Below are 16,479 nucleotides of genomic sequence, written 5' to 3'. Positions count from 1 at the left end.
TAAAGGAATTCTGCCTACTTCTCACTGTTTTCCTGCATGAGCAACATCACCTTTGTGCTGAATCACCCCATTCAAGTGAATGGGAGAAGCACTGGAGCTCTTGTAAGAGAAGGTTAACTTTACAAGCAAGAGGGTCTTGCACCTTGTTAAGCATGGTGAACTGTGTTAGTTTTTGAAAGGAACGCTGCCTAACCTTCAGCGTTTTCATGGGTGACCAACATAAACTTTGTGCAAACTCACGGCATACAAGTGACTTGGACAAAAACTGCAGTTTTTTAAGAGAATCCTTTGATGTTAGAAACAAGAGGGTCTAGCAACTTGGTTAATATTGGGAATTCAGTTTGCTGTTTAAAGGAGTACTGAATACTTCTCAGTGTTTTCCTGGATGAGCACATCACCTTTGTGTTCAATCCCCCTATTCAAGTGAATTTCAGAAGCACTGCAGCTCTTGTGAGACAAGCATTAATATTAAAAGCAATAGGGTCTTGCACCTTGTTAAGCATGGGGAACTGGGTTAATTTTTCAGAGGAACGCTGTCTAACCTTCAGGGTTTTCATGGGTGAGGAACATAAACTTTGTGCAAAATCACCTCCTAAAAGTAAATGGGAGAAAAACTGCAGCTTTTGTCAGAGAATCCTTCATGTTAGAAACAAGAGGGTCTAGCAACTTGGGTAATATATTGAATTCAGTTTGCTCTTTAAAGGAGAACTGAATACCTCTCAGTGCTCTCCTGGAGGAGCAATATCACCTTTCTGCAGAATCACCCCTCTCAATGAAAGAAGTGAAAGGGAGAAGAAATGCAGCTCTTGTAAGAGAAGCATTAATGTTCCAAGCAAGAGGGCCTTGCACCTTGTTAAGCATGTTGAACTAAGTTAGCTTTTGAAAGGAACGCTGCCTAACTGTCAGCATTTTCATGGGTGAGGAATATCAACTTTGTGCAAGATCACCGCATACAAGTAAATGGCAGAAAAACTGCAGGTTTGTAAGAGAATCCTTCATGTTAGAAACAAGAGGGTCCAGCAACATGGTTAGTATGGTGAATTCAGTCTGCTCTTTAAAGGAGTACTGCCTACCTCTCAGTGTTTTCCTGGATCAGCACATCAACTTTCTGCTGAATCTCCCCATTCAAGTGAATGGGAGAAGCACTGGAGCTCTTGTAAGAGAAGGTTAACTTTACAAGCAAGAGGGTCTTGCACCTTGTTAAGCATGGTGAACTGTGTTAGTTTTGGAAAGGAATGCTGCCTAATCTTCAGCGTTTTCATGGATGATCAACATAAACTTTGTGCAAACTCACCGCATACAAGTGACTAGGACAAAAACTGCAGTTTTTTAAGAGAATCCTTTGATGTTAGAAACAAGAGGGTCTAGCAACTTGGTTAATATTGTGAATTCAGTTTTCTGTTTAAAGGAGTACTGAATACTTCTCAGTGTTTTCCTGGATGAGCAACATCACCTTTATGTTCAATCACCCTATTCAAGTGAATTTCAGAAGCACGGCAGCTCTTGTGAGACAAGCATTAATATTAAAAGCAAGAGGGTCTTGCACCTTGTTAAGCATGGGGAACTGGGATAATTTTTCAGAGGAACGCTGCCTAACCTTCAGGGTTTTCATGGGTGAGGAACATAAATTTTGTGCAAAATCACCTCCTAAAAGTAAATTGGAGAAAAACTGCAGCTTTTGTAAGAGAATCCTTCATGTTAGAAACAAGAGGGTCCAGCAACATGGTTAGTATGGTGAATTCAGTTTGCTCTTTAAAGGAGAACTGAATACCTCTCAGTGCTTTCCTGGAGGAGCAATATCACCTTTCTGCAGAATCACCCCTCTCAATGAAAGAAGTGAAAGGGAGAAGAAATGCAGCTCTTGTAAGAGAAGCATTAATGTTCCAAGCAAGAGGGCCTTGCACCTTGTTAAGCATGTTGAACTAAGTTAGCTTTTGAAAGGAACGCTGCCTAACTGTCAGCATTTTCATGGGTGAGGAATACCAACTTTGTGCAAGATCACCGCATACAAGTAAATGGCAGAAAAACTGCAGGTTTGTAAGAGAATCCTTCATGTTAGAAACAAGAGGGTCCAGCAACATGGTTAGTATGGTGAATTCAGTCTGCTCTTTAAAGGAGTACTGCCTACCTCTCAGTGTTTTCCTGGATCAGCACATCAACTTTCTGCTGAATCTCCCCATTCAAGTGAATGGGAGAAGCACTGGAGCTCTTGTAAGAGAAGGTTAACTTTACAAGCAAGAGAGTCTTGCACCTTGTTAAGCATGGTGAACTGTGTTAGTTTTGGAAAGGAATGCTGCCTAATCTTCAGCGTTTTCATGGATGATCAACATAAACTTTGTGCAAACTCACCGCATACAAGTGACTAGGACAAAAACTGCAGTTTTTTAAGAGAATCCTTTGATGTTAGAAACAAGAGGGTCTAGCAACTTGGTTATTATTGTGAATTCAGTTTTCTGTTTAAAGGAGTACTGAATACTTCTCAGTGTTTTCCTGGATGAGCAACATCACCTTTGTGTTCAATCACCCTATTCAAGTGAATTTCAGAAGCACTGCAGCTCTTGTGAGACAAGCATTAATATTAAAAGCAAGAGGGTCTTGCACCTTGTTAAGCATGGGGAACTGGGTTAATTTTTCAGAGGATCGCTGCCTAACCTTCAGCCTTTTCATGGGTGAGGAACATAAACTTTGTGCAAAATCACCACATACAAGTGAATGGGAGAAAAACTGCAGTTTTTTAAGAAAATCCTTTTATGTTGGAAACAAGAGGGTCTAGCAACTTGGTTAATATTGTGAATTTAGTTTGCTCTTGACAGGAATATGCGTAACTCTCACCGTTTTCCTGGATGAGAAACATCACCTTTGTGTTCGATCTCCCCATTCAAGTGAACGGGAGAATCACTGCAGCTCTGTAAGAGAAGCATTAGTGTTACAAGCAAGAGGGCCTTTCCCCTTGTTAAGCATGGTGAACCGAGTTAGCATTTAAAAAGAACGCTTCCTGACTGTCAGCGTTTTCAAAGGTGAAGAACATCAACATTGTGCAGAACAGCCTCTTTCAAGTGAAGGGAGAAAAACTGTAGCATTTCTAAGAAAACAATTAATGTTAGAAGCAAGATGATTTAGCCGCATGTTTAGGTTTGAGAATTGAGTGTGCTGTTTAAGGCAATACGCTCTCCCTCTCAGTTTCCATGGTTGAGGACATCATCTTTGTGCACAATGAGAGCATACAAGTGAATGGGAGAAAAACTGCAGTTTTTTAAGAGAATTCTTTTATGTTCGAAACAAGAGATTCTAGCAACTTGCTTAATATTGTGAATTCAGTTTGCTGTTTAAAGGAGTACTGAATACTTCTCAGTGTTTTCCTGGATCAGCAACATCAACTTTCTGCTGAATCTCCCCATTCAAGTGAAAGGGAGAAGCACTGCAGCTCTTGTAAGAGAAGCATTAATGTTACAAGCAAGAGGCTCTTGCAGCTTGTTAAGCATGGTGAACTGAGTTAGATTTTGAAAGGAACGCTGAGCAACTGTCAGCGTTTTCATGGTTGAGGATCGTCAACTTTGTGCAAAATCACCGCATAGAGGTAAATGGGAGAAACACTGCAGATTTGTAAGAGAATCTGTAATGTTAGAAAAAAGAGGGTCTAGCAACATGGTTAGTGTTGTGAATTCATTTTGCTCTTTAAAGGAATTCTGCCTACTTCTCACTGTTTTCCTGCATGAGCAACATCACCTTTGTGCTGAATCACCCCATTCAAGTGAATGGGAGAAGCACTGGAGCTCTTGTAAGAGAAGGTTAACTTTACAAGCAAGAGGGTCTTGCACCTTGTTAAGCATGGTGAACTGTGTTAGTTTTTGAAAGGAACGCTGCCTAACCTTCAGCGTTTTCATGGGTGACCAACATAAACTTTGTGCAAACTCACGGCATACAAGTGACTTGGACAAAAAGTGCAGTTTTTTAAGAGAATCCTTTGATGTTAGAAACAAGAGGGTCTAGCAACTTGGTTAATATTGGGAATTCAGTTTGCTGTTTAAAGGAGTACTGAATACTTCTCAGTGTTTTCCTGGATGAGCACATCACCTTTGTGTTCAATCCCCCTATTCAAGTGAATTTCAGAAGCACTGCAGCTCTTGTGAGACAAGCATTAATATTAAAAGCAATAGGGTCTTGCACCTTGTTAAGCATGGGGAACTGGGTTAATTTTTCAGAGGAACGCTGTCTAACCTTCAGGGTTTTCATGGGTGAGGAACATAAACTTTGTGCAAAATCACCTCCTAAAAGTAAATGGGAGAAAAACTGCAGCTTTTGTCAGAGAATCCTTCATGTTAGAAACAAGAGGGTCTAGCAACTTGGGTAATATATTGAATTCAGTTTGCTCTTTAAAGGAGAACTGAATACCTCTCAGTGCTCTCCTGGAGGAGCAATATCACCTTTCTGCAGAATCACCCCTCTCAATGAAAGAAGTGAAAGGGAGAAGAAATGCAGCTCTTGTAAGAGAAGCATTAATGTTCCAAGCAAGAGGGCCTTGCACCTTGTTAAGCATGTTGAACTAAGTTAGCTTTTGAAAGGAACGCTGCCTAACTGTCAGCATTTTCATGGGTGAGGAATATCAACTTTGTGCAAGATCACCGCATACAAGTAAATGGCAGAAAAACTGCAGGTTTGTAAGAGAATCCTTCATGTTAGAAACAAGAGGGTCCAGCAACATGGTTAGTATGGTGAATTCAGTCTGCTCTTTAAAGGAGTACTGCCTACCTCTCAGTGTTTTCCTGGATCAGCACATCAACTTTCTGCTGAATCTCCCCATTCAAGTGAATGGGAGAAGCACTGGAGCTCTTGTAAGAGAAGGTTAACTTTACAAGCAAGAGGGTCTTGCACCTTGTTAAGCATGGTGAACTGTGTTAGTTTTGGAAAGGAATGCTGCCTAATCTTCAGCGTTTTCATGGATGATCAACATAAACTTTGTGCAAACTCACCGCATACAAGTGACTAGGACAAAAACTGCAGTTTTTTAAGAGAATCCTTTGATGTTAGAAACAAGAGGGTCTAGCAACTTGGTTAATATTGTGAATTCAGTTTTCTGTTTAAAGGAGTACTGAATACTTCTCAGTGTTTTCCTGGATGAGCAACATCACCTTTATGTTCAATCACCCTATTCAAGTGAATTTCAGAAGCACTGCAGCTCTTGTGAGACAAGCATTAATATTAAAAGCAATAGGGTCTTGCACCTTGTTAAGCATGGGGAACTGGGATAATTTTTCAGAGGAACGCTGCCTAACCTTCAGGGTTTTCATGGGTGAGGAACATAAATTTTGTGCAAAATCACCTCCTAAAAGTAAATTGGAGAAAAACTGCAGCTTTTGTAAGAGAATCCTTCATGTTAGAAACAAGAGGGTCCAGCAACATGGTTAGTATGGTGAATTCAGTTTGCTCTTTAAAGGAGAACTGAATACCTCTCAGTGCTTTCCTGGAGGAGCAATATCACCTTTCTGCAGAATCACCCCTCTCAATGAAAGAAGTGAAAGGGAGAAGAAATGCAGCTCTTGTAAGAGAAGCATTAATGTTCCAAGCAAGAGGGCCTTGCACCTTGTTAAGCATGTTGAACTAAGTTAGCTTTTGAAAGGAACGCTGCCTAACTGTCAGCATTTTCATGGGTGAGGAATACCAACTTTGTGCAAGATCACCGCATACAAGTAAATGGCAGAAAAACTGCAGGTTTGTAAGAGAATCCTTCATGTTAGAAACAAGAGGGTCCAGCAACATGGTTAGTATGGTGAATTCAGTCTGCTCTTTAAAGGAGTACTGCCTACCTCTCAGTGTTTTCCTGGATCAGCAACATCAACTTTCTGCTGAATCTCCCCATTCAAGTGAATGGGAGAAGCACTGGAGCTCTTGTAAGAGAAGGTTAACTTTACAAGCAAGAGAGTCTTCCACCTTGTTAAGCATGGTGAACTGTGTTAGTTTTGGAAAGGAATGCTGCCTAATCTTCAGCGTTTTCATGGATGATCAACATAAACTTTGTGCAAACTCACCGCATACAAGTGACTAGGACAAAAACTGCAGTTTTTTAAGAGAATCCTTTGATGTTAGAAACAAGAGGGTCTAGCAACTTGGTTATTATTGTGAATTCAGTTTTCTGTTTAAAGGAGTACTGAATACTTCTCAGTGTTTTCCTGGATGAGCAACATCACCTTTGTGTTCAATCACCCTATTCAAGTGAATTTCAGAAGCACTGCAGCTCTTGTGAGACAAGCATTAATATTAAAAGCAAGAGGGTCTTGCACCTTGTTAAGCATGGGGAACTGGGTTAATTTTTCAGAGGATCGCTGCCTAACCTTCAGCCTTTTCATGGGTGAGGAACATAAACTTTGTGCAAAATCACCACATACAAGTGAATGGGAGAAAAACTGCAGTTTTTTAAGAAAATCCTTTTATGTTGGAAACAAGAGGGTCTAGCAACTTGGTTAATATTGTGAATTTAGTTTGCTCTTGACAGGAATATGCGTAACTCTCACCGTTTTCCTGGATGAGCAACATCACCTTTGTGTTCGATCTCCCCATTCAAGTGAACGGGAGAATCACTGCAGCTCTGTAAGAGAACCAGTAGTGTTACAAGCAAGAGGGCCTTTCACCTTGTTAGGCATGGTGAACCGAGTTGGCATTTGAAAAGAACGCTTCCTGACTGTCAGCGTTTTCAAAGGTGAAGAACATCAACATTGTGCAGAACAGCCTCTTTCAAGTGAAGGGAGAAAAACTGTAGCTTTTCTAAGAAAACAATTAATGTTAGAAGCAAGATGATTTAGCCGCATGTTTAGGTTTGAGAATTGAGTGTGCTGTTTAAGGCAATACGCTCTCCCTCTCAGTGTTTCCACGGTTGAGGACATCATCTTTGTGCACAATGAGAGCATACAAGTGAATGGGAGAAAAACTGCAGTTTTTTAAGAGAATTCTTTTATGTTAGAAACAAGTGATTCTAGCAACTTGCTTAATATTGTGAATTCAGTTTGCTGTTTAAAGGAGTACTGAATACTTCTCAGTGTTTTCCTGGATCAGCAACATCAACTTTCTGCTGAATCTCCCCATTCAAGTGAAAGGGAGAAGCTCTGCAGCTCTTGTAAGAGAAGCATTAATGTTACAAGCAAGAGGCTCTTGCAGCTTGTTAAGCATGGTGAACTGAGTTAGATTTTGAAAGGAACGCTGAGCAACTGTCAGCGTTTTCATGGTTGAGGATCGTCAACTTTGTGCAAAATCACCACATAGAGGTAAATGGGAGAAACACTGCAGATTTGTAAGAGAATCTGTAATGTTAGAAAAAAGAGGGCCTAGCAACATGGTTAGTGTTGTGAATTCATTTTGCTCTTTAAAGGAATTCTGCCTACTTCTCACTGTTTTCCTGCATGAGCAACATCACCTTTGTGCTGAATCACCCCATTCAAGTGAATGGGAGAAGCACTGGAGCTCTTGTAAGAGAAGGTTAACTTTACAAGCAAGAGGGTCTTGCACCTTGTTAAGCATGGTGAACTGTGTTAGTTTTTGAAAGGAACGCTGCCTAACCTTCAGCGTTTTCATGGGTGATCAACATAAACTTTGTGCAAATTCACGGCATACAAGTGACTTGGACAAAAAGTGCAGTTTTTTAAGAGAATCCTTTGATGTTAGAAACAAGAGGGTCTAGCAACTTGGTTAATATTGGGAATTCAGTTTGCTGTTTAAAGGAGTACTGAATACTTCTCAGTGTTTTCCTGGATGAGCACATCACCTTTGTGTTCAATCCCCCTATTCAAGTGAATTTCAGAAGCACTGCAGCTCTTGTGAGACAAGCATTAATATTAAAAGCAATAGGGTCTTGCACCTTTTTTAGCATGGGGAACTGGGTTAATTTTTCAGAAGAACGCTGTCTAACCTTCAGGGTTTTCATGGGTGAGGAACATAAACTTTGTGCAAAATCACCTCCTAAAAGTAAATGGGAGAAAAACTGCAGCTTTTGTCAGAGAATCCTTCATGTTAGAAACAAGAAGGTCTAGCAACTTGGGTAATATATTGAATTCAGTTTGCTCTTTAAAGGAGAACTGAATACCTCTCAGTGCTTTCCTGGAGGAGCAATATCACCTTTCTGCAGAATCACCCCTCTCAATGAAAGAAGTGAAAGGGAGAAGAAATGCAGCTCTTGTAAGAGAAGCATTAATGTTCCAAGCAAGAGGGCCTTGCACCTTGTTAAGCATGTTGAACTAAGTTAGCTTTTGAAAGGAACGCTGCCTAACTGTCAGCATTTTCATGGGTGAGGAATATCAACTTTGTGCAAGATCACCGCATACAAGTAAATGGCAGAAAAACTGCAGGTTTGTAAGAGAATCCTTCATGTTAGAAACAAGAGGGTCCAGCAACATGGTTAGTATGGTGAATTCAGTCTGCTCTTTAAAGGAGTACTGCCTACCTCTCAGTGTTTTCCTGGATCAGCACATCAACTTTCTGCTGAATCTCCCCATTCAAGTGAATGGGAGAAGCACTGGAGCTCTTGTAAGAGAAGGTTAACTTTACAAGCAAGAGGGTCTTGCACCTTGTTAAGCATGGTGAACTGTGTTAGTTTTGGAAAGGAATGCTGCCTAATCTTCAGCGTTTTCATGGATGATCAACATAAACTTTGTGCAAACTCACCGCATACAAGTGACTAGGACAAAAACTGCAGTTTTTTAAGAGAATCCTTTGATGTTAGAAACAAGAGGGTCTAGCAACTTGGTTAATATTGTGAATTCAGTTTTCTGTTTAAAGGAGTACTGAATACTTCTCAGTGTTTTCCTGGATGAGCAACATCACCTTTATGTTCAATCACCCTATTCAAGTGAATTTCAGAAGCACGGCAGCTCTTGTGAGACAAGCATTAATATTAAAAGCAAGAGGGTCTTGCACCTTGTTAAGCATGGGGAACTGGGATAATTTTTCAGAGGAACGCTGCCTAACCTTCAGGGTTTTCATGGGTGAGGAACATAAATTTTGTGCAAAATCACCTCCTAAAAGTAAATTGGAGAAAAACTGCAGCTTTTGTAAGAGAATCCTTCATGTTAGAAACAAGAGGGTCCAGCAACATGGTTAGTATGGTGAATTCAGTTTGCTCTTTAAAGGAGAACTGAATACCTCTCAGTGCTTTCCTGGAGGAGCAATATCACCTTTCTGCAGAATCACCCCTCTCAATGAAAGAAGTGAAAGGGAGAAGAAATGCAGCTCTTGTAAGAGAAGCATTAATGTTCCAAGCAAGAGGGCCTTGCACCTTGTTAAGCATGTTGAACTAAGTTAGCTTTTGAAAGGAACGCTGCCTAACTGTCAGCATTTTCATGGGTGAGGAATACCAACTTTGTGCAAGATCACCGCATACAAGTAAATGGCAGAAAAACTGCAGGTTTGTAAGAGAATCCTTCATGTTAGAAACAAGAGGGTCCAGCAACATGGTTAGTATGGTGAATTCAGTCTGCTCTTTAAAGGAGTACTGCCTACCTCTCAGTGTTTTCCTGGATCAGCACATCAACTTTCTGCTGAATCTCCCCATTCAAGTGAATGGGAGAAGCACTGGAGCTCTTGTAAGAGAAGGTTAACTTTACAAGCAAGAGAGTCTTGCACCTTGTTAAGCATGGTGAACTGTGTTAGTTTTGGAAAGGAATGCTGCCTAATCTTCAGCGTTTTCATGGATGATCAACATAAACTTTGTGCAAACTCACCGCATACAAGTGACTAGGACAAAAACTGCAGTTTTTTAAGAGAATCCTTTGATGTTAGAAACAAGAGGGTCTAGCAACTTGGTTATTATTGTGAATTCAGTTTTCTGTTTAAAGGAGTACTGAATACTTCTCAGTGTTTTCCTGGATGAGCAACATCACCTTTGTGTTCAATCACCCTATTCAAGTGAATTTCAGAAGCACTGCAGCTCTTGTGAGACAAGCATTAATATTAAAAGCAAGAGGGTCTTGCACCTTGTTAAGCATGGGGAACTGGGTTAATTTTTCAGAGGATCGCTGCCTAACCTTCAGCCTTTTCATGGGTGAGGAACATAAACTTTGTGCAAAATCACCACATACAAGTGAATGGGAGAAAAACTGCAGTTTTTTAAGAAAATCCTTTTATGTTGGAAACAAGAGGGTCTAGCAACTTGGTTAATATTGTGAATTTAGTTTGCTCTTGACAGGAATATGCGTAACTCTCACCGTTTTCCTGGATGAGCAACATCACCTTTGTGTTCGATCTCCCCATTCAAGTGAACGGGAGAATCACTGCAGCTCTGTAAGAGAACCATTAGTGTTACAAGCAAGAGGGCCTTTCACCTTGTTAGGCATGGTGAACCGAGTTAGCATTTGAAAAGAACGCTTCCTGACTGTCAGCGTTTTCAAAGGTGAAGAATATCAACATTGTGCAGAACAGCCTCTTTCAAGTGAAGGGAGAAAAACTGTAGCTTTTCTAAGAAAACAATTAATGTTAGAAGCAAGATGATTTAGCCGCATGTTTAGGTTTGAGAATTGAGTGTGCTGTTTAAGGCAATACGCTCTACCTCTCAGTGTTTCCATGGTTGAGGACATCATCTTTGTGCACAATGAGAGCATACAAGTGAATGGGAGAAAAACTGCAGTTTTTTAAGAGAATTCTTTTATGTTAGAAACAAGTGATTCTAGCAACTTGCTTAATATTGTGAATTCAGTTTGCTGTTTAAAGGAGTACTGAATACTTCTCAGTGTTTTCCTGGATCAGCAACATCAACTTTCTGCTGAATCTCCCCATTCAAGTGAAAGGGAGAAGCACTGCAGCTCTTGTAAGAGAAGCATTAATGTTACAAGCAAGAGGCTCTTGCAGCTTGTTAAGCATGGTGAACTGAGTTAGCTTTTGAAAGGAACGCTGAGCAACTGTCAGCGTTTTCATGGTTGAGGACCGTCAACTTTGTGCAAAATCACCACATAGAAGTAAGTGGGAGAAAACCTGCAGGTTTGTAAGAGAATCTGTAATGTTAGAAAAAAGAGGGTCTAGCAACATGGTTAGTATTGTGAATTCATTTTGCTCTTTAAAGGAATTCTGCCTACTTCTCACTGTTTTCCTGCATGAGCAACATCACCTTTGTGCTGAATCACCCCATTCAAGTGAATGGGAGAAGCACTGGAGCTCTTGTAAGAGAAGGTTAACTTTACAAGCAAGAGGGTCTTGCACCTTGTTAAGCATGGTGAACTGTGTTAGTTTTTGAAAGGAACGCTGCCTAACCTTCAGCGTTTTCATGGGTGACCAACATAAACTTTGTGCAAACTCACGGCATACAAGTGACTTGGACAAAAACTGCAGTTTTTTAAGAGAATCCTTTGATGTTAGAAACAAGAGGGTCTAGCAACTTGGTTAATATTGGGAATTCAGTTTGCTGTTTAAAGGAGTACTGAATACTTCTCAGTGTTTTCCTGGATGAGCACATCACCTTTGTGTTCAATCCCCCTATTCAAGTGAATTTCAGAAGCACTGCAGCTCTTGTGAGACAAGCATTAATATTAAAAGCAATAGGGTCTTGCACCTTGTTAAGCATGGGGAACTGGGTTAATTTTTCAGAGGAACGCTGTCTAACCTTCAGGGTTTTCATGGGTGAGGAACATAAACTTTGTGCAAAATCACCTCCTAAAAGTAAATGGGAGAAAAACTGCAGCTTTTGTCAGAGAATCCTTTATGTTAGAAACAAGAGGGTCTAGCAACTTGGGTAATATATTGAATTCAGTTTGCTCTTTAAAGGAGAACTGAATACCTCTCAGTGCTTTCCTGGAGGAGCAATATCACCTTTCTGCAGAATCACCCCTCTCAATGAAAGAAGTGAAAGGGAGAAGAAATGCAGCTCTTGTAAGAGAAGCATTAATGTTCCAAGCAAGAGGGCCTTGCACCTTGTTAAGCATGTTGAACTAAGTTAGCTTTTGAAAGGAACGCTGCCTAACTGTCAGCATTTTCATGGGTGAGGAATATCAACTTTGTGCAAGATCACCGCATACAAGTAAATGGCAGAAAAACTGCAGGTTTGTAAGAGAATCCTTCATGTTAGAAACAAGAGGGTCCAGCAACATGGTTAGTATGGTGAATTCAGTCTGCTCTTTAAAGGAGTACTGCCTACCTCTCAGTGTTTTCCTGGATCAGCACATCAACTTTCTGCTGAATCTCCCCATTCAAGTGAATGGGAGAAGCACTGGAGCTCTTGTAAGAGAAGGTTAACTTTACAAGCAAGAGGGTCTTGCACCTTGTTAAGCATGGTGAACTGTGTTAGTTTTGGAAAGGAATGCTGCCTAATCTTCAGCGTTTTCATGGATGATCAACATAAACTTTGTGCAAACTCACCGCATACAAGTGACTAGGACAAAAACTGCAGTTTTTTAAGAGAATCCTTTGATGTTAGAAACAAGAGGGTCTAGCAACTTGGTTAATATTGTGAATTCAGTTTTCTGTTTAAAGGAGTACTGAATACTTCTCAGTGTTTTCCTGGATGAGCAACATCACCTTTATGTTCAATCACCCTATTCAAGTGAATTTCAGAAGCACTGCAGCTCTTGTGAGACAAGCATTAATATTAAAAGCAAGAGGGTCTTGCACCTTGTTAAGCATGGGGAACTGGGATAATTTTTCAGAGGAACGCTGCCTAACCTTCAGGGTTTTCATGGGTGAGGAACATAAATTTTGTGCAAAATCACCTCCTAAAAGTAAATTGGAGAAAAACTGCAGCTTTTGTAAGAGAATCCTTCATGTTAGAAACAAGAGGGTCCAGCAACATGGTTAGTATGGTGAATTCAGTTTGCTCTTTAAAGGAGAACTGAATACCTCTCAGTGCTTTCCTGGAGGAGCAATATCACCTTTCTGCAGAATCACCCCTCTCAATGAAAGAAGTGAAAGGGAGAAGAAATGCAGCTCTTGTAAGAGAAGCATTAATGTTCCAAGCAAGAGGGCCTTGCACCTTGTTAAGCATGTTGAACTAAGTTAGCTTTTGAAAGGAACGCTGCCTAACTGTCAGCATTTTCATGGGTGAGGAATACCAACTTTGTGCAAGATCACCGCATACAAGTAAATGGCAGAAAAACTGCAGGTTTGTAAGAGAATCCTTCATGTTAGAAACAAGAGGGTCCAGCAACATGGTTAGTATGGTGAATTCAGTCTGCTCTTTAAAGGAGTACTGCCTACCTCTCAGTGTTTTCCTGGATCAGCACATCAACTTTCTGCTGAATCTCCCCATTCAAGTGAATGGGAGAAGCACTGGAGCTCTTGTAAGAGAAGGTTAACTTTACAAGCAAGAGAGTCTTCCACCTTGTTAAGCATGGTGAACTGTGTTAGTTTTGGAAAGGAATGCTGCCTAATCTTCAGCGTTTTCATGGATGATCAACATAAACTTTGTGCAAACTCACCGCATACAAGTGACTAGGACAAAAACTGCAGTTTTTTAAGAGAATCCTTTGATGTTAGAAACAAGAGGGTCTAGCAACTTGGTTATTATTGTGAATTCAGTTTTCTGTTTAAAGGAGTACTGAATACTTCTCAGTGTTTTCCTGGATGAGCAACATCACCTTTGTGTTCAATCACCCTATTCAAGTGAATTTCAGAAGCACTGCAGCTCTTGTGAGACAAGCATTAATATTAAAAGCAAGAGGGTCTTGCACCTTGTTAAGCATGGGGAACTGGGTTAATTTTTCAGAGGATCGCTGCCTAACCTTCAGCCTTTTCATGGGTGAGGAACATAAACTTTGTGCAAAATCACCACATACAAGTGAATGGGAGAAAAACTGCAGTTTTTTAAGAAAATCCTTTTATGTTGGAAACAAGAGGGTCTAGCAACTTGGTTAATATTGTGAATTTAGTTTGCTCTTGACAGGAATATGCGTAACTCTCACCGTTTTCCTGGATGAGCAACATCACCTTTGTGTTCGATCTCCCCATTCAAGTGAACGGGAGAATCACTGCAGCTCTGTAAGAGAACCATTAGTGTTACAAGCAAGAGGGCCTTTCACCTTGTTAGGCATGGTGAACCGAGTTGGCATTTGAAAAGAACGCTTCCTGACTGTCAGCGTTTTCAAAGGTGAAGAACATCAACATTGTGCAGAACAGCCTCTTTCAAGTGAAGGGAGAAAAACTGTAGCTTTTCTAAGAAAACAATTAATGTTAGAAGCAAGATGATTTAGCCGCATGTTTAGGTTTGAGAATTGAGTGTGCTGTTTAAGGCAATACGCTCTCCCTCTCAGTGTTTCCACGGTTGAGGACATCATCTTTGTGCACAATGAGAGCATACAAGTGAATGGGAGAAAAACTGCAGTTTTTTAAGAGAATTCTTTTATGTTAGAAACAAGTGATTCTAGCAACTTGCTTAATATTGTGAATTCAGTTTGCTGTTTAAAGGAGTACTGAATACTTCTCAGTGTTTTCCTGGATCAGCAACATCAACTTTCTGCTGAATCTCCCCATTCAAGTGAAAGGGAGAAGCTCTGCAGCTCTTGTAAGAGAAGCATTAATGTTACAAGCAAGAGGCTCTTGCAGCTTGTTAAGCATGGTGAACTGAGTTAGATTTTGAAAGGAACGCTGAGCAACTGTCAGCGTTTTCATGGTTGAGGATCGTCAACTTTGTGCAAAATCACCACATAGAGGTAAATGGGAGAAACACTGCAGATTTGTAAGAGAATCTGTAATGTTAGAAAAAAGAGGGCCTAGCAACATGGTTAGTGTTGTGAATTCATTTTGCTCTTTAAAGGAATTCTGCCTACTTCTCACTGTTTTCCTGCATGAGCAACATCACCTTTGTGCTGAATCACCCCATTCAAGTGAATGGGAGAAGCACTGGAGCTCTTGTAAGAGAAGGTTAACTTTACAAGCAAGAGGGTCTTGCACCTTGTTAAGCATGGTGAACTGTGTTAGTTTTTGAAAGGAACGCTGCCTAACCTTCAGCGTTTTCATGGGTGATCAACATAAACTTTGTGCAAACTCACGGCATACAAGTGACTTGGACAAAAAGTGCAGTTTTTTAAGAGAATCCTTTGATGTTAGAAACAAGAGGGTCTAGCAACTTGGTTAATATTGGGAATTCAGTTTGCTGTTTAAAGGAGTACTGAATACTTCTCAGTGTTTTCCTGGATGAGCACATCACCTTTGTGTTCAATCCCCCTATTCAAGTGAATTTCAGAAGCACTGCAGCTCTTGTGAGACAAGCATTAATATTAAAAGCAATAGGGTCTTGCACCTTGTTAAGCATGGGGAACTGGGTTAATTTTTCAGAGGAACGCTGTCTAACCTTCAGGGTTTTCATGGGTGAGGAACATAAACTTTGTGCAAAATCACCTCCTAAAAGTAAATGGGAGAAAAACTGCAGCTTTTGTCAGAGAATCCTTCATGTTAGAAACAAGAGGGTCTAGCAACTTGGGTAATATATTGAATTCAGTTTGCTCTTTAAAGGAGAACTGAATACCTCTCAGTGCTTTCCTGGAGGAGCAATATCACCTTTCTGCAGAATCACCCCTCTCAATGAAAGAAGTGAAAGGGAGAAGAAATGCAGCTCTTGTAAGAGAAGCATTAATGTTCCAAGCAAGAGGGCCTTGCACCTTGTTAAGCATGTTGAACTAAGTTAGCTTTTGAAAGGAACGCTGCCTAACTGTCAGCATTTTCATGGGTGAGGAATATCAACTTTGTGCAAGATCACCGCATACAAGTAAATGGCAGAAAAACTGCAGGTTTGTAAGAGAATCCTTCATGTTAGAAACAAGAGGGTCCAGCAACATGGTTAGTATGGTGAATTCAGTCTGCTCTTTAAAGGAGTACTGCCTACCTCTCAGTGTTTTCCTGGATCAGCACATCAACTTTCTGCTGAATCTCCCCATTCAAGTGAATGGGAGAAGCACTGGAGCTCTTGTAAGAGAAGGTTAACTTTACAAGCAAGAGGGTCTTGCACCTTGTTAAGCATGGTGAACTGTGTTAGTTTTGGAAAGGAATGCTGCCTAATCTTCAGCGTTTTCATGGATGATCAACATAAACTTTGTGCAAACTCACCGCATACAAGTGACTAGGACAAAAACTGCAGTTTTTTAAGAGAATCCTTTGATGTTAGAAACAAGAGGGTCTAGCAACTTGGTTAATATTGTGAATTCAGTTTTCTGTTTAAAGGAGTACTGAATACTTCTCAGTGTTTTCCTGGATGAGCAACATCACCTTTATGTTCAATCACCCTATTCAAGTGAATTTCAGAAGCACTGCAGCTCTTGTGAGACAAGCATTAATATTAAAAGCAAGAGGGTCTTGCACCTTGTTAAGCATGGGGAACTGGGATAATTTTTCAGAGGAACGCTGCCTAACCTTCAGGGTTTTCATGGGTGAGGAACATAAATTTTGTGCAAAATCACCTCCTAAAAGTAAATTGGAGAAAAACTGCAGCTTTTGTAAGAGAATCCTTCATGTTAGAAACAAGAGGGTCCAGCAACATGGTTAGTATGGTGAATTCAGTTTGCTCTTTAAAGGAGAACTGAA

The sequence above is a fragment of the Castor canadensis genome, chromosome 6, assembly GCF_047511655.1.
Source record: "Castor canadensis chromosome 6, mCasCan1.hap1v2, whole genome shotgun sequence".
Lineage (NCBI taxonomy): Eukaryota > Metazoa > Chordata > Mammalia > Rodentia > Castoridae > Castor > Castor canadensis.
This window is presented reverse-complemented; position numbering follows the sequence as displayed.